This window comes from Condylostylus longicornis, unplaced genomic scaffold (assembly GCF_029603195.1).
Source record: "Condylostylus longicornis isolate FDR11 unplaced genomic scaffold, ASM2960319v2 ptg000028l, whole genome shotgun sequence".
Classification (NCBI taxonomy): domain Eukaryota; kingdom Metazoa; phylum Arthropoda; class Insecta; order Diptera; family Dolichopodidae; genus Condylostylus; species Condylostylus longicornis.
In genome coordinates this window covers 4,599,799-4,627,001 of record NW_026577997.1, presented here as the reverse complement: position 1 = coordinate 4,627,001, position 27,203 = coordinate 4,599,799, and the positions used below count along the sequence as shown (strand labels likewise).

General features: G+C 25.7%; 1 protein-coding gene across 4 annotated transcripts in view; it reads right to left on the bottom strand.

The window, feature by feature from the left end:
• Window positions 1–27,203, bottom strand: part of LOC129607672 (amyloid-beta-like protein) — a 152,919-nt gene that overhangs the window by 65,232 nt on the left and 60,484 nt on the right. The gene's annotated exons all lie outside the window — the stretch shown is intronic.

The following is a 27,203-nucleotide window of genomic DNA, read 5'->3' as shown; positions in this document are numbered from 1 at the left end:
AACAGTATACATATATGCGATTTTTCACATTGTGTATAATAAAATAAAATATATAAAATCGGATAGGAGGAAATTGCCAAGGAAAGAGAAAAAAAAAATGTGTAATTAATTGATTTTAAAAATGGTAAAAGTAAAAACAGTTAAAAAAAATAATATTACTGCATCATTTGCTTTTAATTGCTATTATATAAAGAAAATGGCGGAAAAAAAAATATTAAAAAAAAAATAAATAAAAAAATAAAAAAAGGATTCTCTATAGTATGCATGAATACAGATTGTAGGTTGACACGCATACGTGTATGCGTATTGTAATAAAAATTAGGGTTTGAGTTTGAGGTTCCCACCTCTTAAAAAAATTATTAAGTAATCATATTTGTACTGTAAAATTAAAGTAATGTTTTTCTGTTTTTAAGGCATTCTTTTGAAATTAGCAGGACTTGCATTATTGCACATGGTCATGGGTGCCGCCTCCAGGGTTTTCAATACTTACGCTGGCTAGTGTAGGTATACTAAATGTGATTCATTCAAGGGAGTTTGAGGAATTTTTGATGGGCATTCACCTTATGCCTGATTGGTGACATGGTTAGAAGGTATAGCTTCGAGAAAAAATTTACCTTGAAGATAGGTTCCAAAAAAAAAAATTCGAAAGGAAAGTCACTTACCTACCCAATGGGATCACAAACCATTGAATCGTAAACTGACGAATCGAGATCTTCTTTGGGAACTGCTGCGGGAGTATTTCGTATCAGAACTAAATACTTCAAACCATGAAGAATACATCGTGATGTCTTTCAAACCAAGGTGCATAGAATCAAAATTTGCGCCCGCTTTAATTTTGAGGAAAGGTATCTAATGCAGGATTGTGCAGGATTGTCTCGAAAGACTAAATGAGCTCTCTAGGTATTATCTGGTTACTTTGTGCAGGGTTCCAGAGTGCGTTGGAATAGAAGGAAATGAAGGGACTGCACGCTAGCGAAAAGTTGTACACTCTTTCTTGGGTCGGAAGTCTTCTGCGGAATAAATGCTTCAATCCTATTGCGCATAGTTAGCTAACACAATTTCACAAAAACAAGTTCATGGTTGTATTTCTAGTTACCCAATCCTCTGCATCATTAAGATGCTGAATCTAAAATTACGTTATATATTAATATTAATCGGCGATACAACTGTGGTGAGTTGGGAGAGGAAAAAGAAGGATTTGCCTCTTCTTCTAATCTGAGCCGCCGCCGGGAAAATCAGAGAGGCTATCAGGATGTGGAGACACGATGTAGTGGCTGGGTGTGATGCGAATGCGCACCACACTCTATGGGGAAGCTCGGATGTTAATCAGCGAGGTGAGTCCTTAGTAGATTTTCTTAGTGGTACTAACCTTTGTGTATGTAATAGGAGTTGCCTATTTTCCTACCCTACTTTCGTCGTTAGAAATAGGAGTGAGGTGATAGACCTTACTTTGGCTACTAACTTAGGAGAACTTGGGAACTAACTTAGGACTAACTTAATGGTCAGTAACTGGATGATATCGGAGGAGTCTTCCCTCTCGGACCATTGCTGGATTCGTTTTAGGATAAATTTGCAACCGAATGTGGGGGCGCCATTTAGGAACCCCCGAACGGTAAATTGGGATGGGTACTAGGCGGCCCTGGAATCTGACATGACTGGGCCGGTACGTGAACTGATAAGAAGAGGTAAGTCAATTGACAATACGGTTGGGTGTCTGAGTGCAGCTATGAGGGGGGCCTTCGAGGCCAAGATTAAGGAAACTACTATCGGAGGAGGCCCTGGTACCTGGTTTTGTTAAAAGAGATGATGGTACTTGGGCTGGCTCTAGTATAGAAATGTTAGAGGAGTTGATGCAGGTTCACTTTCCGGGATCAATTCCCGAGGGAAAATGAAGAGCAAAAGCCAAGGGGGTTCCGAGGAGAGGAACGGAGACTGTACGAGCTTTAGGTAAAAAAATTTTTACGGGGGAGAGGGTACAGTGGGCTATTAAGTCTTTTGGCCCCTACAAGTCTCCGGGAACGGATGGGGTATGGCCTACTATGCTGCGGAGGGCACCGAGAGTGATCATTGATTGGTTGGTGGTAATTTTTTGTAACTGCCTGTATATGGGGTATGTCCCTAGAGAATGGAGAGAGGTAAGGACGGTTTTTGTGCCGAAGCCTGGTAGGAGTGGTCATGTCAGCGCGAGGAATTTCCGGCCAATCAGCTTGTCGTCTTTTGTGCTGAGGACTATGGAGACGTTAGAAGAAAAATTTATAAGGAATGAGGAAAGGGAGTCGGGTCTGTCAAATGACCAGCATGCCTTTTAAAGAGGGAGATCTCTGGAGACGGCGCTGCACGCGGTGGTCACGCAGGTGGAGGTATCTCTGCAGTACAAGGAGTATACATTGGCTGCTTTCTTGGATGTTGAGGGTGCTTTTAATAATGTAAAGGTTGAGGTTATCGTGGGGGCTCTCGAAAATGTAGGAGTAGACGAGGACATAATCAGATGGATAGAGCAAATGCTTACTATTAGGGTGGTTGTGGCCAAGTGGGGCCAAAGTAGGGTGAGGACGCTGTCGGTGAGAGGCACTCCTCAGGAGGGGGGGTCCTATCGTCATATCTGTGGGTTATGCAGGGTTATTTTAGGCTCATGAGGGATAGTGGATGTAGAGTTACTGCCTATGCGGATGATGTGGCAATCCTGGTCTCGGGTAAATACCCGGAAGTACTGAGTGCAATAATGCAGGGGGGTCTTGATAGACTGGACGGTTGGGTGCGGGGATGCGGTCTTTCTGTGAACCCCGTAAAAACCGAGCTGGTGTTGTTCACGAGGAAAAAGAAGGTGCCTAGGTTTGCCCTGCCTAGGATGGCGGGAGTCGGACTGGGTTTGGCGGGTTGTGCGCGATGCCTGGGCGTGATTCTGGATAGTAAGCTGTTGTGGAGGGAAAACATAGAGAATAGGGTAAGGAGGGCCACGACTGCGTTGTTTGCCTACAAGGGGGCAGCTGGTAGACGGTGGGGAGTGAGTCCTCGACTGGTCTACTGGTTGTATGAGTGTGTGGTTAGGCCTATTCTGACGTATAGAGCATTGATCTGGTGGCCAGCGGTGCTTCGGGATAGGGAAAGGAGGAAGTTGGAAAGGGCGCAGCGTATGGCGTGTATTGGGGTGACGGGTGCATTGCGTACTACACCCACTTTGGGTTTGGAGGTTATTCTCGACCTGGATTCGCTGGGTACGCAGATAAAAGCGGCGGCTGCGAGGAGTGCCTTGAGGTTACAAGCGATGGGCATACTTAAAAACAGGGAATCCACACACAGTAGAGTTCTGATGGAATATGGAATGGGGCCTGTGGACATTAGGCCTGATTTTGTGGTGCCATACACTGACTGGAGGGTTGATTATGGGGTTGGCTTTGTACTATGTGCAGGGTAATTGTGTGCTGGGTTCCCGGTCATAGTGGGATACGAGGTAATAAGATGGCAGATCATCTTATTACCTCGTCAAGAGAAGGCGTGTCTTGGGGCTTATTTTTACGATAACCTGGGGGCTTCACCAGGGAGGTTGACTGGTTCGGATAGAGGGGTCTTGTGTCGAACTGCATGGAGGTTGTTGGGTGTTTTCTGGAGGTTGCCCATGGGCCTTTTTCTGTTGGCCTAGTGCATGAGCTTTGCGCGGGTGTATCGGTGGAGCACCCCCCCATCTTACTACTACTACTACTACTAATATTAATTTCCAAAATCTCAACTAGTTTCGTTCTCTTACTTATCATCAATGCGAAATGATGAATTAAAGACAGTTCAAATAATTATTTAAAATCATAAACAATTTTATAAATTTTATTATATCAATTATATATTTGTGTGAAATTTAAATATTTTTTTTTATGTTAAAATATCAAAATGAACAAAATTTTGATAAATTATTTAAATGAACATCGCAATCTTTCATAAATATTCAGCATACACATAAGCATTTATTCATATTTATTTTCCAAATTTTCATTATAATAATTTGTAAGAAAATTATATATGTATGTGGTCACAACCTATGTAAATTGAGATTTTGCGGTTTTCATTACACATACATATATATATACACACATTATAAAATATATACTTGATTCTAATAAACTTTTGTTTCACCGCATAAACATAATTAAATTTCTAAATTCAATATCCTCATTTATATATATACATATATATATATGAGTTGTGTAAGTGACTATGATATGAAATAACTAAATTAATGTAATACAAAAGACAACAAAAGAAAAATGTGGCTAAAATTTATCTTCACACCGTGCGGTATATGCTGTACCCATATGTGTAATTTAGAATATATTAAAATATGAACTTTTTATACAAATAAGATTTATGTAATTATTATTATTTAAATGTAATTATAAAAGAATATGTATAATTATATTATAATTGTATTTATTCATATTTTGTATATGAAATTAATTTATTTAATTTCAATTCACGGAAATTATTATAACTAATATTTCATTATACATATACGGTTATAAATGAGGAAAATAATTATTTTCATTTAAATTTTGTAAGTAAGGTTTGTTAAATATAGCCGTCTTATGGAATTTGCATCATATTACAATAGTTTATAACTCGTATAAAATAATACGCATCCCCTTACGTACAAAAATTTTACTTTAGATGCACCAATAGCTTCAAAAACGACCTTAATTCCTGGATTTAAGGAATGGAAAATTAACCTTATTTTTTGAAATTTCTGCATTATTCTCCTACAAAATTAAAATTTTATACCACTTTCCGCATACTTAATTCCTTTTGACTTATAATTCCTGAAGTAGCTCTTTTTTTCTCGAAAAATCTATATTTTAGAGCAACTTCTGTTTCCTTAAATTCTTATATTCCCATTTGTTTCCTCTTTTCTTTTTGAAATTTCAATATTTTATTAAAAATTTCCGATATCTATCATATGTATAATAAAATGTAAAAAATTGTTTTTTTCAGGTCTACTGAACTTAACCAATATTATTTATATAATAATATAAAAATATGTGTATATAGATCTGTATTACATTATATGTAAAAAAAAAAAATGGATTTTTAAATCTCTTCCATATACATATGGGTTTTACCATAATATTCCAATCATCCCTCAACACACATTAATATTATATATTTTATATTCCATTTTAACAATGGTTGGAACCATTTCTAGAAAAAAAAGGAATGAAAGTTATAAAATAATAAAATTTGTATACTTTTTTCTCCATAAAAGAAAGCAACATTAATATAATGCCAAAATATCTAGATATATTGGTCAAACATTAATGAATATTTTATAAGCGTATGAATATTCTAATAAAATCACATAAAACCTAATTTTAAAGCATAATAATAATATGATGGTTAACATATGGTAACATTTTTATATACACTATAATATATTTATATAGATTTTATAGATTTTATTATGGCACTATGAAAATGAGCATATATACCCGGTGTATCATATACTCTCTTTTCGTTCCATAAAATCCGTAACAATTGGAGTATATTTCATAATTTCAATTTGACATTAATTGTTTTCAGTTCTGTGTTACAAAGCACCGCAACTCAGAGGCCAATTTTGGTCTAAATTACATTGTCACGGTATATAACTCTGATAAATTCGAATATCTACAAGAATGAAGCGTCCGTAGTTTCTCCACTATAAGAATGTAACCCTCGAAACACCCTTTTGTCCTGTGGATCAATGCTTTACATTCCCTCAGATTCCGCATTGAAGTTTTCCTAGTCTCACCACAGAATCTGTAAGTGCTCAGATGTTGTCTTGGAAAAAGCGTCCCATCAGAAAATATATGAGAGCTCTCACCCAATTCGTTCCTATCGAGTAAATATTCTTGCAACGCTTTTGATCATAACCACTGGCGAAATGAAGAAATGTAAGAAACCTCTTATATCTTAATGAGTGTACGATAACTCTAGCAAAACAGTTAAAAAGTTTTGTACTCAGTATCCTCCATGGCTTTGAGGCAATTTCTCTGCATGCTACATGGAAATTTGTTCCAATTTTGGTAATTCCAATACAAAGAAAAAATATTTTAACAATATTTACTTATTCTTTAAATAAATCGGAGAATATAAATTAATAAAATTGAAAATTTTCAGGCAAATTATAAAATTAACATTTTCTTATTTTTACAATTCTAAAGAAAACTTTTTTTTTTATATGAAATAGCCCATGTGGTACCCATTTGTATATAAGAATCAAAAAATTTAGGAAATTATATTCAATATTTAATTTATTAGAAATCTATAATGTTTGCATATTATGATGATCATTCTTCTATTATTATGAAAGAAAATATTGGACCTAATTTTTAAATCAAAATGTCTTTGTGTTCTAATATTCTTAATTTGTTTTTTTTTTTTTTTGTTGAATTTGAATAAATTGTGTTTTGTTCCTTTTATAATATGGAACCTTAAAAATCTAATTCCCTTTTTATTCTTTTATAATTTCCTATACTTTCTTCTACACAATTGAGTGATTTAAAAAAATCAAGAAAACTTCTTCTAGGGTTCCTTTTTATTCAAAATATTTTTTTTTATTTTTTGGTACGTTTAAAGTTGTTTCTTTTATGAAATGAGTATAAAATGCTATACTAAAGAATTTTTTCGATTTTTTTTTCTTTTAAAATTTGGTAGAATTTTGTTTTTAACATTATTTTTTTTTTGCCATTTTTATTTTAGAAAAGAAAGCAGAGGCAAAAAAAAAAAAAAGCTAATGTTTCATTTTCCGAATGATTAATTTCTCATTCCAAATATAATCTGCAAAGTCTAAAACAAAATTTCTTCCTCTTATTTTCTACTTTATATAGCCATAATATTTCAATGTAGAAACTTTTTTTTTTAAATTACAGTCTTAGTACATTTATATACGTATAATAATATCGGGAATAAAGGTCTGTATATTTTTACTGGTATAAAATAGTGAGGCTGATCCTAATATAATATGCTATATAACGCGTATATTGTTATAGAGTTAATTTAGATTTTTCTTCATTTTGTTAAAATATATTAGGTGTTAACAAAGATTAATATATTAATGGCAGTTTCTTGAAAGGGCGTAAACGTTTAATAGAGAACAGTAAATAAAAATATTTTTTGATATTTCTTTCTTTTATATATGTACATATATATGTAGCTTTAATTTAAGAAAATACCATCATTATGTAAAAGTATTTTGAAAATGTTTTATTAATGTAATTAGAATTTCATTTTCTTACACAGAAAGAAAATTTTATATTTTACATTAACTTACATACTACAGCTAGCTCTGATTTAAAATTAAAAATATTTTTGAGTAAATTAGGTATGAGTACGATATGCATATTATAGGAAATTGAAATTGGAAGTTTAGAATTACAATCAAGTTTATAGCTTAAAGCCGTTATTTTGGGCGCTATTTCACATTGGAGCACCTAAAAATTTCTTCATTAAAATATTTCGTTAACCCTTCGGTATGCCTCTTTGTGAAAAACAGTCTGAAAACTTGCCCAATTTAAAATGAATGCGGTTAAGATATAGGTAATTAAATTTAAACCAGTTCTATCATCTTAGAATTGAAAAGGCTCTATCTTCACTTCAAAATTTCAAAAAATTATTATAATTGAATAATTTGTTTTTATAATTAAATTCATTTCGAATAAGCATATAATATTAAATGAACTAAAGAAAGACAATAAAAATTATTAAATTTTTATATTTCAATCTTATACAACATAACCCTATTATACCTACAAATAATTGGTAAAATTTTTTAAGTCAATAAACATAATTTTCAATTATTTTTTAAATATTAAATTAAAATATTTATAAAAATATAAAAAACATTTCTTTTAAGCTCCATTTACATACGACTTTAAAAAGAAATTAACAATGTTCCTAGACGCTATAGAATTCCTATAAATACACTATATATAACATACCAAACATATTATGTATCTTTAACTATATGAATATATGTAAATATTGTGAACTATGATATACATATAATATCAACCCGGTGCTCCCGTTATGTATAATTTGAGTAGCAGAATGTAAAATTATTAATGAAAAACAAAATAGTACCGGTGCGACATCTCTACCGCACCTCAATTAATACAAATGTGCCGTTTTGCTAACACCATCCGCAGATCACCTAGTCGTCACTGAACATAGGATTATAAGTGGCCTATCTAATTTATCAAAACATTTTGAAGATATCAATCTTTGATAACTCCAATCCCCAAAACCCCGTGTAGGCTGCTTTAAGGCCGATAATGCTCTCCCGATACAACACTGGGAGGAACCGACTCGACTTCCTAAGATCGTATTTTGGCTACATTTTTCTTCCCGTCCTGTATGTAGACAGCGTTTTCCACCTGTGGTCGTCACACGACCTATATGATACACTTAATGCCTATATATCTTAACAGTGTTAATCGGATGAAAATTCATTGTTTGTTGGAGTTTCCATGGTCGAGTCACACTTAGCAAATTCATCCGTGTCATAGCGCGCACCACCTCCATTTCGGCAGTTACTTCTTCCAATTCTATTCAATATTTAATATTGAAAATTTTTTTTTCTCAAATATTTTACTAAATTGGTGAGTTGGATGATTTAAAATGCATCATTCTTTCTGTACAGTATTACCAGTAAATATGATGATGATAAACTTAAAAAACAGAATTGAAAAAATATAAAATCCAAATGGAAACAAAAGATTACAAAAAAGAAAAAAGAAAGAACAAAATAAATAATTTAAATCGAATTTTAAATGGGTCAATACGCCCATAATATCATCGATTTTAAATGACTATTTGTATTGGTATTTTTTTTTCCGTACTGATGATTTTTTCTTGGTATATTTGCTATTTTTAATAAAAATGTAGGCTATAATATAATAGAGAGCCATTTTAATGAGTAATATGTCTATGAAGATTTTGTTAACATACGTGCATAAAATTTATTGTATATTATTTAAATTTATATAAGTTTATAAGTATGATGCCATAAATAATAATTTTTATTTTCGATTTATGCCTTAGTGAACTTTTTTTTTAATTCACTTTTTTTTCGCTATTTTATTATATAAATTAATTAATCAATATTTTTAATTTATTATTATTTATTAAGTTTTTTTTTTCAATTAAAATAATGGAATTATTTTTAAAAATAGATATTAATCTACTTATATTTAAAAAAAAACTTAAATGCAATATTGAAATAAAAATAAATTAAAAATAATGTTATCAAAAAAAAAATCCAGAAATTTTTTCATGATTTTTAGCTGAATAAGGGAGTTAAACTTGAAGTGAAAAGTGAAGTTCTATTTAAAATTTTGATCTTAATTAATTCTCAGATTATTCCAAAAAGGGGAATGAGCACGATGCTAAAGTTTCTAAGACACATGGAGAAATCTCACCAACTGTTTTAAAAACACAAATGTTTTTCAGAAAATTGTGTGTCATGTTGAAAACATCTGAGATCCTCAAGGACTGTCCTGTTACGATTTGTAACGCCGCAATAGTATCAGATATTTCGACCGTTATCCCGGCCCTGAAATCAGAAAAAAAATTTTGAAGCTTATTGACAAAAGCTGTCAAGAACTAACAAGGTTGACAGCCTATCACAATTTCTTTCTGCACTGGGCACCTCCAATTCAAAAAAAAATGTAACCCGTCCATACTGATATCCATCGTGCCTTAATTGCAAGTGAAAAAAGGACCACAAAACATTCGGCACTTCAACGAGAATATGGCCAAATTACGATCTTAGGAATTGTAAGGGACTCCTGTAGTTTTTCCGGCAAGGTATAGATGTACAGTTATTGAGGTACTAAATAGGATATTGCCCATTGAGGCGGCTAGATTGGGATTGGTCTTGAATTTATCATGTCGGAACTTCCGGTAGGTAGATAAATAAAAGACCCTTTTCATGACGCGGTTTAAAGCAAAATTGACATCATAAGGCCGGCAAATATGATTGGATTAGAGAAGTAATAGTCAAATGGTAATAGTCAACTTACTTTTACATTTTCCAAAATGATAAAGTAAACATAAATCCCTCCGCTTTTATATAAATTCTTAAATTCACTATAGAAATTTATAAATATCTTTCGTTTTCTTGCACCATATTACGGTCTTTTATTTTCTTATTTGATTAAATTAAAACTTAACTTTAACCCCACATTTACTACTTACTATGAAAATTCAAAATTAACCTATATTAGTCCGTCTATACATAAAGGATTATCAGTAAAATTGATTAAATTACAAATGCACTTATATATTTTTAATTATACGTATACATAGTATATGCATAAGAAGTCAATTTTATATATGTATATCGGTATTTTATTCAATCTTAATGACTCAACAATAACATCCTTTTCTTTACAAGATAATATATAGTAGATGTTAATTCGTAAGTCTGTATATAAAATATACGAAATGAAAACAAAATAACCGTAAATACAAAACCATTTACATTTTTGATTTTTTTTTTCATTATATAAGAATTTTATGGACATATATATATATATATATATATAGGTTATATATAGGATCTCTTTTATACAATATATGTAAGCCAACTTTAAAAAATGATGTATATAAGAAAAAATAAAAAAAAAGAGATAAAATAAAATGAATTTTCTTTAGAACGGAAAAAAGCTATTAATTTTAACCATATTGATTTATCGTTTAAACCATTATTTATATTAAATAACCAATTAAACCCTTTAGTAAAGTGAAAAATGTATACAAGAGCACATAAAAGCAAAAAAAAAATTGTTATACAAAGCTTTTGTATATATTTATATTATATAATGTATGTAGATATGCAAATTTTATATATACATGGGTTTATTAAATTTGTATTTATATTATAGAAATATATATGATGTATGTATGTATATAGCTTAACATTAAATACTACTAAATGCTCTTTGTATACTAAATATATTATTTTATACTTATTTTGCATGCAAATTTTTTATTGGCTTTACTTTTAGTTCTTATATTAAATTAAATTTTATTGAATATATATATATTATACTTATATATTATTAACTATATACACTTAATTGTATATTAATATACAAACTTACATAATTTTATTTATTCTTAACCCAATATAAATTATATAAATTTTCTCTATAAATTTTTCATTTTATATTTTTTTAAATTATTTCAATAGAAATTCATTAACAAAATTTTTTGTTATCAAATATGTACTTTAATTCAATTAAACATACAATATATCTTAATACAAGTATTATATTTACATATGTAGGTATAACATTGCATATTCTTATATTTTAATAAGGAATAGTTATCATGATAATTTAAATTATTTATTATTTATTTAAATTATTTATTGATAAGCATGTAAAATTGATTAATAATTATATTTAAATTTCAAAGAAATTTCTATAATACCCTAGGTCATACTCGTATAACAAAATATAAAAATTGTAGTTAATTGTAATAATAAAATGTATTACATAATATTTGTGTTATATGTAGATCCCAATATGTTGCACGCTCAGAGTTTAGGCAACTATACCGGATGTACATTATTAATAATTCTTTAATAAATTCAACATTGAAAAATAAACTAAAACATTGACGGGAATTTGATGGACACAAATCTGTGTGCACGAAGAATAAATCTTATTCCCTTATTTTATAATTTTTGCATTTCACACACTTCATTACTCACATTTTCATTATTTAGTAAATATAGAGGAACTATATTCAAAATGAGGCTTTAAGATAGTACTGTAGTAGATTTTAATTGCACACTCCACAGAAATTCTTGGTCGAACTTTGATGTATGATGTTTAAAATGGGTGATTATACCACAATGTAATTTCATTGTAAACACTTTTATTAATCTTAATTTATTTTATTTAAATTCGATTATTAATTCAATTATAATTTTTATATAACAAATACATATACTTTATTAGATAAACTATATCTAATGGCACTTTACACTACACTGTTGCACTAAGTAATGAGAAGGAATAAAAGAAAGCATATTGCTTTTATAAGTAGAAATTAGCGATAGCGGTATACGTAGGGATGCAACGAGAACATAATTACATTATACGAATATTAGTTACAATAATGACCGCTACATATGTTTATACTAATTGTGACCTTTAAAATTTAATGTGTCATCAATTCATATACTCAATCATTGTCGATAAATATTAAAATTATTACTATAATTATATCAAATTAGAATTTTAGTTAAAATTTCTTAATCCACAATGGATAAAACTAATTAACTTCTAGTTTAATTAGATAACATGCTTGTTATTATTTTACAATAAATAAAATATATTTTATGTTCGAAATAATTACAAAATTATAGAGAAAAACTCAATAAATAGAAATTTATTAAAATTGCTTAAATATCTTAATTTATAAGATTTTACCATTAGAATTAATTCTTTCCAAAAAATGACAGCAAACTTCAATTTTAATGTAATGTGTGTAACATACCAAAAATTTATAATTTTTTTACAATGAAATTTTCAACTTAATGTCAATTTACTTTTATAAATCAATAAATTTTAAATTGAAAATTTCCAAATTCAAGAAGAATATTAACTAACAAAAATAATTTATTTTAATTTATTATTTATTTTTGACCTATTATACATACTTATACATTCAGATTACTCAGACATTTGATTGGTTGATCATTTTTAATTTATATATGTATAAAACTAGACTAGAATAAATTAAAAATTTACAATATTTGAATACCTACGTTATGTACAATAATTTAGATTTTTGAAATTTCTCAATTGAAAATTGATTTTTACTTTGTATACCTATATATTTAAATATTTAAATTTTACCATGACAAAATTCAAATTAATTATAAAAAGGATTTAAATTTTTTAACTAAATACAAATATTCTTTTACTTTTACTATTTCTAAATTTCTTATAAAATATATTTTCCCCCGTATATTTATTTATATTATATATACTGTTGTGTTCAATTGAGGTTTACCCTTATACTGTAATCATGACTAATTGAAAAAAAGAAAATTCTAGAAAAGAAATGATTTTTTGGAAAATACCATCAAAGTTAAAGACAGGAGTCGTAGAAAAGCGAGAAAAATTTTGGGAAAAAAATTAAATAAGTATAAAATATATAGTTAAATGGTTGCAATGTTTCGATTTTGTTAGCCTGTTATTAAAATGTTATCTCAAGAACGGACATCGCTAAGCTCTTAAAATTGCAAATAATTAAAAAAAAAAATTATTTCCACTGCCATTTCTACTGGTCATAATAATTACAAAATGAATAAAAATCCGATTAGTAACTACTATGAGTGCGTTTCGTAAACAAATGTATAAAAACATCTCTAAGCGATATACGATAATTACATAAAAAATTACAACAAATGCACTTTACTAGGTACCTTATTATTGAAAATGCCTAAAACATTTTTACGACTTTTATTAATTAATTTAGTCTTAATAGGAATGCGTTTCCTGTTCAAATTTAAAAATTTGAAAAATTTAATTTCCGTACGGCATTCGAAACAAGTGCTCCCAATTCAAAACAAACCTTAGTAGTGTTAAATATTTATAATATAAAACTATATTCTCATATTCATCTTTTATTCAATTTTAATTTAAAGAATTTTTAGCACTTAACAATGTAAAGCAAGGAAAATTTTTTAAATAAAAACAACAAAAAAAATTTAAAAAAACACGACGAATTTTTTTTTTTTTTGCGTAAAATTTTCTTACATTGTTTTTAATTCCATTTTCTTCTCCTCGTTTAATTTTGTTATACGCTTCAACAGAATTAACAAAACGCTCCCTCCACTCCATCTATACATACTTATTTTAAAATATAAGAGAAACAGCATTTATACATGCAAAAGTTAAACTTAAGATACTTAAAAGCTATTAGAGTTAAAATGAAGTTCGTTTTCTTTCGTTTTTTTATTTTTTAACAAATTTTACATTTGAATTCCAATTTTGGTTCCAAAAAAAAAAAATGAGCTAAAATTTGTTTGGTTCTTTAGAATTAATCGTTAAATGATGATGTTATATATAATCTATATATAAGTATGTATATACATTTACATTAAATATATTCACCTATACAGAATTTTGTGTATTGAAAATTCTATGTACTAACTGAATTTAAATCAGTATACACTTGTATATCACAATTATATATACATACGTACACTAACAAGTCAGTATAATTTGAAATATATTAATTAACTTTTTCTCTGAAAAAAAAAAAAAAAAACAGTTTTTCTCGTTTTAATGATCCTATAAAATAAATGGAAAAATTACATTTAACGAATATTTATATTTTCTTTTCTGTTCGAAAATTTTTGTATAGAATTGACATGAAAATTGTTATAATAGAATATTATATAAAAGAAGTCTATTAATTAATACTATGAAAATAATAATAGCAAACTATTAGCATTTAAAAAATATTATCATAATATAAATTGGTAAGAATTTTATAAATTGAAAGTAATTTTCAATTTAATTTTAAAAAATTTCACATTGAAATTTATATATAATATAAATCTTGTATTTTATGGTACATAGACGAGGAATGCGTATATAAATTTTCACTAACTTAACTATTTCACATAATTTTATTCATTTGAGAATTACGATCTGTTTGCCATAAAAGTAGTGTTCTTTATTACTAATAGAACTACTACTGCTACTACTACTATTACTAGTACTGCTACTATTACTACAAGTATTACTACTGCTACTAGTGTTACTATTACTACTACTACTGCTATTGATACTTTTGTTACTGCCAATACTACTACTATTACTACTACTGTACTACTACTATAATACTACTGCTATTACTATTACTACTACTAATACTCACTACTGTTATTTGTACTATCGCAAACATTAAAACTGCTAATACTACCAGTACTACTCCTTGCATTACACTACTAATAATGTACGCATATATATGTATATATATAATTGAGATTACTTCCATTGCTACTCCAGTTCGACTACTTAATTATATCTTTATTAAAACCTATACCACCAAAAATTCAAGTATGGCAAAACAAGTAAAAACTCCTTCCTAAATTTGGAACATGAACGAAAAATATTTTGTAAATAATTACACCTACTTACTAGGTATACATAATTCTATTCATAATGTCTGTATATTAATTAAATAGAAAACCCGTAAATGATTTTATAAATATGTAAAAATTATGATTTATTTCAAATATAACTATACTTACTTAGGAAACAATAGTTCATTGGAAGTATAAGCTTCGAATATAAACTTATGTAATAAGAGTAGGGAATATGTACACAATTAGGAAAAAAAATTGTTATTTATTAATGTACATAAAGAATATGCGAACGTTACTAACATTTCCAGAATTTTTTAATGATTATGAATTTCTTATACATTCTTTAAGTATAAAAATAATAAATAATAAATTTCCAAGTAATAACAGAATTGCAAATCTATATGGAGGTGAAACATTACATTTCATTAAATAATAAATTAACACAAATGTAAATATTAAGTACCTGTCAATATCAGCTTTGTATAAATATAACAGTTTGTTATAATATGCATGTAATAGATGATTTTCATCATAATTTCAATGTTAAATGTTATAATAATGAAAATATGAAAGTATTTGGAAATTTTCTATATTGACAAATGATTATACCAAAAAAATTTTAAGACCTATAGTGCTCATTATTACTAAAATATATATTTAATATATTGATAATTTATTGAATTTTTCACATATTTAACTAAAAATTAAGAATACAATGTACCCAATTAGAGATTATATAATAATTGAATATTATTGTTACTAATGATTTTAATGCTAAATAATTAGTAAAATAAAGTTACAGAATGTTTTAAGTTAAGGATTTCTACATACATAAAAGATGTTATAGTAAAAATTAATCTCTCATTAATGTCCTGCAGTCATATGTAATTATACAAATGATTCTTTATAAAAATATTTGGATTTTGTTATAATTTGATAATAATAAAACTAAAACCAGTGTTGTTCTTACTGGTTCCTACGAAAAAGCTTTCAAATGTTCAAATTCTCTTTAAATTTAACAATCGTTTTACTTTAAAAGCAGTATACTGTAATACTTTTATAGTTAATAGTATAAGCTTCGTTATACTAACTTGTAAATATTGTATTACATTTTTAATATAATTTTACATTTTATATAATTTTGTTTAATGTTATAATTACATTATGTAATATAATTTAATTATAAAATTAAATTAAAATTAAATACAAACTAAATAGAGCATAATTTAATTTCTTGATGTACATTATATGTTGGTATATATATAAGGTTATGTATTTAAAGTAAATTTATACAATATACTGAAATTTAATAAAGTTAGTACATTAAAAAAAATGAATATTATTATAAAATATATACATACCTACACATTGCGGGTATACAAGAAAATAAGACTAAAAATTGCATATTGTCGGGCGTTATGTAAAGATTTATACATGACACAAATTATACATGATTATATAGTAGTAACAGTAGTAGCCGTTATTTTAGTGTTACTTGTATAACTAGTAGTAGTAATACAAGGAGTAGTAGTTTCGGTAGTAGTAGCAGTAGTATTAATGTTTGTGACAGTAAAAATAAAAGTTGTAATAACTTTAATATTAATAATAATAGTAAAGATAGTTAAAGTATTAATAGAATTAGTAGTGAGTATTACTAGTAGTAATATTAGTTATGCTTATAGGAATTTAAGCAGTAGTACTATCGGAAGTAATAGTGGTAGCCTAAGGACTAGCTTCAGTAGTAATAGTAAGGTAATCGTAACAGTATTTTTAATACTTGGAGCAATAGTAATAAGTAATAATAGCAGTAGTAGTAATAGTAGTAGTAGTACTAGTAGTAGTAGCAGTAGTAAGAGCAGTATTAGTAGTAGTAGTAGCAGTAGTAAGAGCAGTATTAATAGTAGTAGTAGCAGTAGTAGTAGCTGTTGTAGTACTACTAGTAGTAGCAGTTGTAGTAGTAGTGGCTGTAGTAGTAGTACTAGTAGTAATAAACAAAATTGTTTTTACGGCAAGCAGATCATAATTCTCAAATTAAAAAAGTCAACTAATGAATGCCCGCCATACAAATATATAAAAAGAGTATTTAAGGAATGGTGACATCGTACGAATAGCCAGTAACTTATCATACGTAGAACATTGCAGTCTGCGGAGAATACTTAATACTAATTTCATTCCGAAAAAGAATCATTTAAGTTTTTGTGTAAAATAAAATGTGTTATTGTTTAATAAAAACATTTTAAACCAATTGTTTTTTTTTTTTCAAAAATTATCCCAATGCATAAAGAATAATTTATTAATTTAAATTTAATTTTAACACAATTGTTTTTTAATTAACTAATAATTTTTAATAGAAAATCCTATTAAATAATAATATATTCAATATATGCATATGTAAAAATTTACTATATTATTATAGAGGGATTAAAAGTAAAGAATCCCATATTGGATATAATAAAATATTAATCTGAATAATAAAGGCAAATAATGAAAACTAATTAACACCATTTAATTGCTTTTTTTTTTAAATATTTTAATAAAAATTTATGTAAAATACATGTGTACCTTAATTTAAATTAATCTCATATATGCATATGCGATTGAAAATTTTAAAATATCACCCATCGCTGCTTTAATAATAAAATTTAAGGGAAAATTATTATACATAGATAAATTCTAATATAAAATTTAAAAATTTCCTTTAATTGAATCGTATAGAATTTAAAATCAATCAAATTTTAAAAAAAGTGAATATTTTAAAATTTATTTTTTTTATCAAATAACATTATTTAAGCATCTTGAATACAACATGTTCTAGAAAAAAATATTCACAAATTAAATTATTTATTTTAGATTAGTTGAATATAATTTTGTGTAAGGATGAAATAATAATATGAAACCTTATGTAAATTAACATTCATTAAATTCTGACAAATATGATTTTATTAAGCGTCTCAACATCCTTTTATCAATACCCGCACTATCATTAACAATATATGTACATACATAAAGATATTACAGCTCTCATTTTATAGCATAATTGATTATTATACATATTCAATTTAATTCATAATGATTTCAAAATGAGTTTTTTGTTTGAATTTAAAATGTTAACCATATTAATATCATTTGAAAACTTAAGCTTACATAAATGTCAGCTTTTTTTTTTTTAATAAATTTTAATACAGACATGGATTATTTTCATAATTTATTAAAAAGTTTATAAATAATAAATTATAAAACAAAAAAAAATTTAATGTACTTTGAAGTATACGTCAAATTATATGGTAAAAAAAATTTATATGTATATCCAATTATAAATTTTTGATGAAATTTTCTGATTAAAAACAGATTTTATATTCTTATAATTTTTTTTAATACATCAAAGTACTTTCATTGAATATAATTATTTATGAAAATATTAAAATATAATGGTCTTTTTGTTTTTATTATTAAGATGAAATGCCTATTAGGTGTTGATTATTGAAAATTTATTGAAAATTTATAACATATTTTTAATAATTATCAGCATTCTTAATCAAAATTTAATTCTCAATTTTTCAAAAACGAAAAAAAAAAAACAATACTCAAGTCAGATTACTTATTGCCTATAAAAATTTCAAATAATAAAGGATTATTAGTATCCTTTTCTTATATTGACATTCTCTTAATAGCTTGTACTCGTATATATTTTTTATGCATATGCACATAATTTAATTTTTCCCGATCTCATATAATTCTGACAATTTTCTATTAAATGAAAATTAATACTTACATTGTAATAACATGGAAGAATTAATGGTTTTAATAATAAATTAGAAAAAATGCGATATTATCGGATAAATCTTGAGAACAATTCTTAAAAATTATTTTTGAGTTAAATTTCTAATCGCACTCTATTAAATCTCGTACATGTGTATAGAAAATCCTCTTGAAAATTTTTAAAACAATTTCGAATCTTGATCTGTGAATTTTTTTTAAATTTAATATTTGTAAAATTCAATTACAAATTTATTCATTATTAATAAATTCTCTTAAACAAAAAAAAAAATATTATATAATATTTATATCAGTTTAACTAAAAATCCGCCAATAATTTTTCTTCACAGCAAGAGCCTAACATATACATGTAAGAAAAGTAATAATTTCAAAATATAATTTTCATAAAATTTTTTTATTAAATATTATTTTCTGTAATAATAATTCTTATAATTTAAGAATATATTAACATTTATATATATATATATATATGTATAATATGCATATTATTATTTATGTTAATGAAAATTATTTGGCAATTTTTCTTTTTTACAGTATATGCGCCATATTATTCAAATATTTCATATAGTATTATGTAAAAAGATTTATGATAATAGCATTATTATTTCATTTTCAGTTATTTTTAGGTTGAATTTTTTATTAAAAAGAAATTTTTTTTTTTTTTTGTGTAATATAAAAAAGTTTTCTTAATTTTAACGTTCATTTAAGTCAAATAATGTGCTTATTAATGGTTGTGTACACGATTTTATACGAAATATTTTGAAATTCGAAACGATATTATTAATGATTTTTCGACCACATTACTACTGAGCCCTGGTATAAACGATTTTTGTTAAAACGAATGAGAATTCGCATAACTTCAGAAAGAATTCAACTTTGGTATTGTACAAAATCTATATAAAATTTACGGTAACTAAAATTTATTCGGAAAATTCACTTTTAAGACGAATACATGAACAATGAACCCAATTATAATTTATAATTAAATACAAATTAAGTTTTCTTCAATTTGATCCTGGATTCCTTACTCTAATACTTTATAATATATTTCAAATTTAATGACATATGAATTTCTTGCCTTCAAAATAATTTCTATTTTTTGCAGAAAAATTATTAAAACTATATATAAGTAGATTTTTTAACATTACTCGTGAAAGAAAAAAATTTAATTTTTGCTTATTTCTTGAGCTTACGGTTTTAAAGTCACTTATATTCGTCTGTTCAGAATATTATTAACGTAAATATAAAAAAAAAAAAAATAAAAATATAAGAAAAAAATGCAAAAAATTCTAAAAGTAAAATAACATAAAGATTACAGAATCGTACATTCATCATAATTTTCTTAAGCTATTTTATGTTCACATACATGATTTCTATAATATTACGCTCACTATAATACACGCACATGTTTAAGTAGATTTAAAGATACGGTTATTAATTTTAAGAAACGCACATAACCAAATGTAATTTATATGTGTGTGTATGTACACATAACTATTTATATGTATATATATTTTTATTATAAAATATTCGAAAAACGCAAAAGCGTGACTATATACAATATAAGAACATATTGAGTTAAATATTTTTATTGTTCCACTTAAATAAGTACGTTTTCATCCAAAAAGAAATATATAGTTAAAAAAAAAATAAATTTATTTACAAATATTTTTGTCTATCTGTCTAAATTTTTTTATTTTAAAATTCCATAATAATTTTATATAAGTATTATATTATGAAAATTCTAAGATTGAATTATGAATACCAAGAGATACTGGCCTTGCCCAGTATGGCAATAATATCGAGAATGGCAATAATATTGGCCGCAATAATTTTCCTGAACGTGAAGGCAAATGAAGTGCAAATAGATGAATCAATTACTATAGCCGTTTTATACTCAATTGAGCCAATACAAGGTCCGAGAAGAAATTGTTGCCAAATTTTAATTTTTTAAATAATAAAAAAATTATATTTATATTTCTAAATCGTTATAAGCATATTAAATAATTTTTTACGATTCTAAAACTTTTTGATTATAATCTGCTGAGCAAACGTCTGATAAATATCAGGAGACATTACATATATATACATATTATACATACATACATAATTATCAAATGAAAATGTGACTTATTTATAAAACTATAGTCTTAATTGTAACTTGTTCTTTTATTTTGATCTTGTAAGAAAAGTATTTTATCTTTATAAAATTCGTACACATGTACTCACATATACATTAGTATATTATGAATATATAAAAAATTTATAATAAAAATGTATGTTTCAGCACTTCTTTAGAAAATTTAGATGGAAAATATGTGGGCTTATTTCTTGAAATAAATATAAATCACCCCATCAAACATTCGAAAAAATGTATAACTAAACATTATAATAAGACACACACATATTTCATATAATATTATTATACTAAGATATATAATTGCATAAATATGTATATATATATATATATATATTGTGATATATATGCTTTTAACATAAAATTATCAGCCATAACAGTGATAGCATCCCAACAATATTTATAATAACAATTTTTGGAAAACAAAAACGGATAAAAGACAAAAAAAAAATAGAAAGGATCCCAAAGAACAGTAAAAAAGAAAGGACAACCATAAGAAAACAAAATAAAAATTAGAAAAAATTCATGTTCCATTAATATTAAATAAAAAAAGAAAAACAAGAAGATGAGAAAAAAAAAACATCTATAACGACTTCAACTGAATATGAATTTTATTTCCTTTCTAATAGTATGGTTGACTTTATTTTCATATTCAGTGTATATGTATGTTTGCATGTATGTAGTTATATATTTTTAATATTTCGTTTCGTGTTACCGTCGTCTATATTCAGTTGAATTATAATTTTCATCCACTTTAACCATTTTTACTCATTTATATTTTGTTTCTCATGTGACTGTTGTTTTTATCAGAAATTATTCCCATTCCCCTTTTTTTGGAATGATATATACATGTATATACATATATAATATATATGCAATATTTTTTTTACAGATTGTTATTTTTTTCATATTCTCCCCATAAACTTCATATAAATATTTTCAAATAGAAATATATTTTCAATGTATGAACAAACATAATATTTTCTTAAGTCAAAATATACAGTCTTGGCAAAAATTTTAAGAACAAATAATTTTATAACTTAAAATATCTTTGAATAAAATAAGTTAGTTAAAGAAATCGAAACAAGTTTAAGTAAAAAATATACGATATAGATGCTAATTATACTCTGTATCGTACTTGCAAATATTAAAAATATTAATTACCAAATATGTTCTGGTTTCGAACAAAATTAAATGTAGAAATCGCAAATCAGTCATATAGAGGTAGAAAAGTCTTCGAAAACGGAAGAAAAGGAAAAAAAATTCAATATATAAAAGTTAAGTTTAAAAATGTTAAAAAAGTCCTTCACATATTAATTATTAATTTAAGAGAAGTTTGAGTGTAAAATATATATAACGAGCTCTGATTTTTTAAAATTCTTAATAAAATTAAATTTCCCGTACATAAATCTACTTTACATCTAGATAAAATCAAACTAGATAAAATCAAAGTTAATTTATTCAAAAAAAAATTAGATAAATAAGTTACTTTTTATTTTATTGGAATCATATTCGTAGATATTGGCTTTTTTCTGAAAAATAACACTGTGTACCACATTATATATATATATGTAATAAATATAGTTATAAATTATTATTTATAATGTTATTTGATTTCATGTGTTTTCATAACCATATATAACAAGGACAATATTTTTACATCCAATTTTCCAATTTAATTTTTGTTTTCATTAATATTTTTTTTTCTTTTTTTAGGAAAAAGAAAAACACAATTTTGGAAAACAACAAGGTCAAAAAAGCGAAACTCCCGCATTTTTAAGAGATATTCTTCTTTAACTTAAAAGAAATATGATAAATATACCCACATCAAAAGGCTAACTTGAAAAGGAGAAAAAAAAAAGAGAGAAGTTTTGTTGTTTTTTTTGGTTTTTCTTTTTAATAGCAAATGATACTTTTATATTTTATATAGAAATTATAAGTGGAACTAATGAAAGGGACCACAAAATAATAAAATATGCTTTTATATTTTATAAACCAAAGATTATAAAATATATAAGAAATTTTACATAATTATATTTTATATAATGTAGCAAAATTTATTATTAAAAGCTGAATTTCAATCATAACTATATATATATATATATAATTTTTATAACAATCATAATATATAACTAAATTAATGATGAAAATTTTTTATGAATTTTCTTAAATTATCCTAAATCAAAATTTGAGAACAAAAGTCAATTCAAAATGTATTCACAATAATTACTAGAGTGAATGTGCGTATAACTATAATCTACCGCTAAGACTATATAGACTTATCAAAATTTGAGAACAAAAGTCAATTCAAAATGTATTCACAATAATTACTAGAGTGAATGTGCGTATAACTATAATCTACCGCTAAGACTGAATAGACTTATACTATTGGATGTCCTGCTGTCCACTTATTAATTTAAACTATTATTGTAAACATTTACATTGAACGCGAAGAAAGTGAAATGTGTTTCGAAATTTAAAAACTCTAAATACTATCTATAATTTTATATTAAAAAATACCACCTTCGTATATAGTTCAAGAGGTTCTCTTTGCTCTTCTGTATGAAACTCGAAATCTTACCTGAAATAAAAGGAAAAAATTAATTAATAAGTTAACATAATTATAATTATTTTATTAATTTTTATTAATTTTTATAAAATATTTAATATTTAACTTAAGACTGCACTTAAATTCAACAATTTCTTTAAAAGATATCTAAAGAAGAACAGAATCGTTTTACCATAGTTCCAAATTTATTCCTAGTAAAAGCTAGTAGTTGTTCCTAATTTTAATATTAAGATCTTTATGTAAATTTTCTATAGAACGGTATATATAATAGCATTTATTTCATTTGAGCAAAATATTTTCACTTTTTTATATTTGCATCCATTTATGTTATTATATACATTAAAAAAATTACTTCAAAAATTTTATTTATTATTCAATCTTATATTTTAGTCACGCTATAAAGAATGATTTCTTTAGATTTCTAAATATTATATAATTATATATTTATTTATTTCTCTTTATACTTTGTTGATATTTGTTTAAAAAGGTATTTTTTCTCTTTTTCTCTCTAAAACTAATTAATATACAACATCAACATCAAATAATTACCAAAAATGTACCATTTTATTATAATTTAATTTAATTAAATAAATTACTTTGAACACTATATTATTATACTCTTGTATATACAAGTAATATTTTATTATCAACAAAAGAAATAAAATAAATTTAATTGAAAATAAAATGTAAATAATTTATTAATCAACTTAAAACCCTTTTTTTAAAAAAAAAAAAAAAACAAAATGGGCATCTTATATTTAAGTATAATTACTTTATTGCTTTGTGAAATCACAGAATATATTAAAATAATATTATAGAAATATTATGGCATTTAAGTAATTGCGGTTTATTTTTAAAAGAAATTTTATTGTAAGGAAAGAAAAATTGTTTCGTCTAACTTATGTTAGACGGTTTATAAAAATAACCAGAATTTTGTTATAAACCCGGATTTGTTGATGAAGTTCCTACTTCAGCTATATACGCTATATACGCAAATCTATTTAACCTGAGACAACAACGGTGTCATATCTAGTTCAATTACGTATAACAGTTATGTAAATACATAATTTCTCTTATTTAAAATTAAATGATTTATTTTATATTCATTATCTAAAACTCAAAAGGACCTTGACTCAAAATATAAAAAAAAGTCAGAAAACAGCAGCATTTATTTAGTTACCAACCGTTATCCTTAAAATACAATATTTTGGACATAAATAAATACGATGAAATAATATGCCACATACAAAATGAATAATATTCGAAAAAGGAAGAAAAAATCCCATTTTGAAAATAAGGATTTTATACTTAAAAAAAAAGTTTTTTTTCAGAAAAATTATCGAAAATAATAAAAAACATAAGGTTTGAAAAAGCAACAACAACAAACACAATAATAGTTAAAGTGGAATAAATCTTCAAGATTTTTTTTTTCTGTTTCTTCTTTTTTTTTGAAAATTAAAAAGGAAAATGAAATAAATAAAATCCTTGCGTTTTACTTTTAACATCTACATCGTCATCCTGCTGCTTAATTTTGATTTTTTTTTTTCATTTTTGCTTTCATATTTGACTTTTCTTTTCGTTATTTAATAATTCACGACCATATCCTTTTGGTCTGATTTCTTATTTTTGTATTTTTTATATACATACATCTTTTATTTTATACATACTTAATTATATAAATTTATGTACTAGTGTAACTAGATCAAAATATAAAATCATCAGGCAAGAATTAGAACAATCACTGTTCAAAAGCGCCAGTCCATAAATTAAATATTTTTCACTCTTCCATAATTTGGAGCCGCAAACAAATATTTTATGATTTGTAAAATAAAACCGGAATCTTGGTGGAATCTTTAATAAAAAGAAGATGTTGTCCGCTTTAGTACCTTATCGGTTGAATTCTGGCTATAACTTACGGATGCCATAACTTCAAAATAGTCGCAAATTGAACAAAATATCTATATAACATTTTCATAAATTATTTTTAAATGAAAGTATTCAAGGTTTAAAAAAAAAATTTGCGTCATGTTTTTTGTATCAGGGCCGGACTTTACTAATATTGCAAAATCCGACCCTGAACAGTATTTTGATTATAAATAATTCTTTTAATTTTATTTTCCGTTTTTTTTTGTTTTCTTTTTTTTCCCCTTTCCATATTGCTTTTACTTCAAGGAAATCTTTATTTATAGGTCGAGAAATTGGAGTCGTAAGCTTTAGGCGAAAATGTTTTTTCTTTGGCTATTCTTTATTTTAATTCTGTTTTTTTTTACTATATAGTTGCCATAAAATCTTCTTTTTACCGCAAATAAGTATATTACAAATATATATATTTATATATATATGTGTGTATATACATAATCCTTATACCCCTAGTACGTGAATATTATTCGTTGTCCGTGATTTATGCCTATAAATTACAGTAAAGGACATTTTATATATATTTTTCTTCTTATTATTATTTTTTTATCCTTTTCTTTTTTTATGCTATATTACTTATTATACGAGTATACATAAAAAAATCTCCAAAATAAATGTCGCCTAAAGTGTAATACTGTTTATTGTTATTTTAAAAATTAAGAATTAAAAATATTTCCGTATTACAGAATAATAAAATTCAGAGAACAAAAAAAGATATTTTTGAAAAAGTTTCCGAATTATATAAAGAAATAATTTATAGACCTAAAGTACATAAAATATAATATGTAAAATTATAAGTATAGTATCAATGAAAATTATAGCATGAAACATTAAATAATTTAAGAATCAAAAATGATACGCATTGAAAATGATTCATTATTTAAGTAAACAAATTTCTTTGAAAATAGACATAATGGAGAAATCATAAAGACAATTTTCAGAGAACAAATATCAGACAAATATCAGAGACTAGAGAAATATCAGAGAGTGGAGGAAATTGATAGTATACCGACCCCCGAGTCTGTTTTGGGTCCATCAATCTCAAAAATTGGACCACTCTGTCCCTACAGGCATCTATGAGGAAATTATACTTTATATTCACAATCGAAGTTATACCGTGAGAGATAGATATTCGGAATGGCTATCCCGAAAAAGAGTTTTAAGTCTTTTATAAGCCTCTTTTAATGAATATACATAGCTAATACTTTCATGAGAACGCACCTAATTCCAATAATACAAATTGATTTGAAAACCTGAAATAATAAGGATTTATAAAAAAAACAACAAATTCTTGAAAAAAATTGGTGTTTTTAAATTACATTAAAAAATTGACAATTTTATATTTTAAATTCAAATTAATTAGATTTTGAAAATTTAAATCCGTTTTTATATTATACAATAAATATGATTAAAAAAAAGGAACTATATTTTTGCAATAAAGCATATAAATATGAAAATGTTCTCTCTTTGTAAATAACAAATACAATTTTCACCTGCAGCTACATACACATTTACTAACGAATATATTAAAATTTTCATTTCAGCTTATATTACACATATACTTTCAAAATGAAATACATAAAGACAAAAAAAAAGGATAGCAAAAAGCAATAACAATATTCATAATAATAACGATAATATAAAGTAAAGAATCAAAAAAAAAA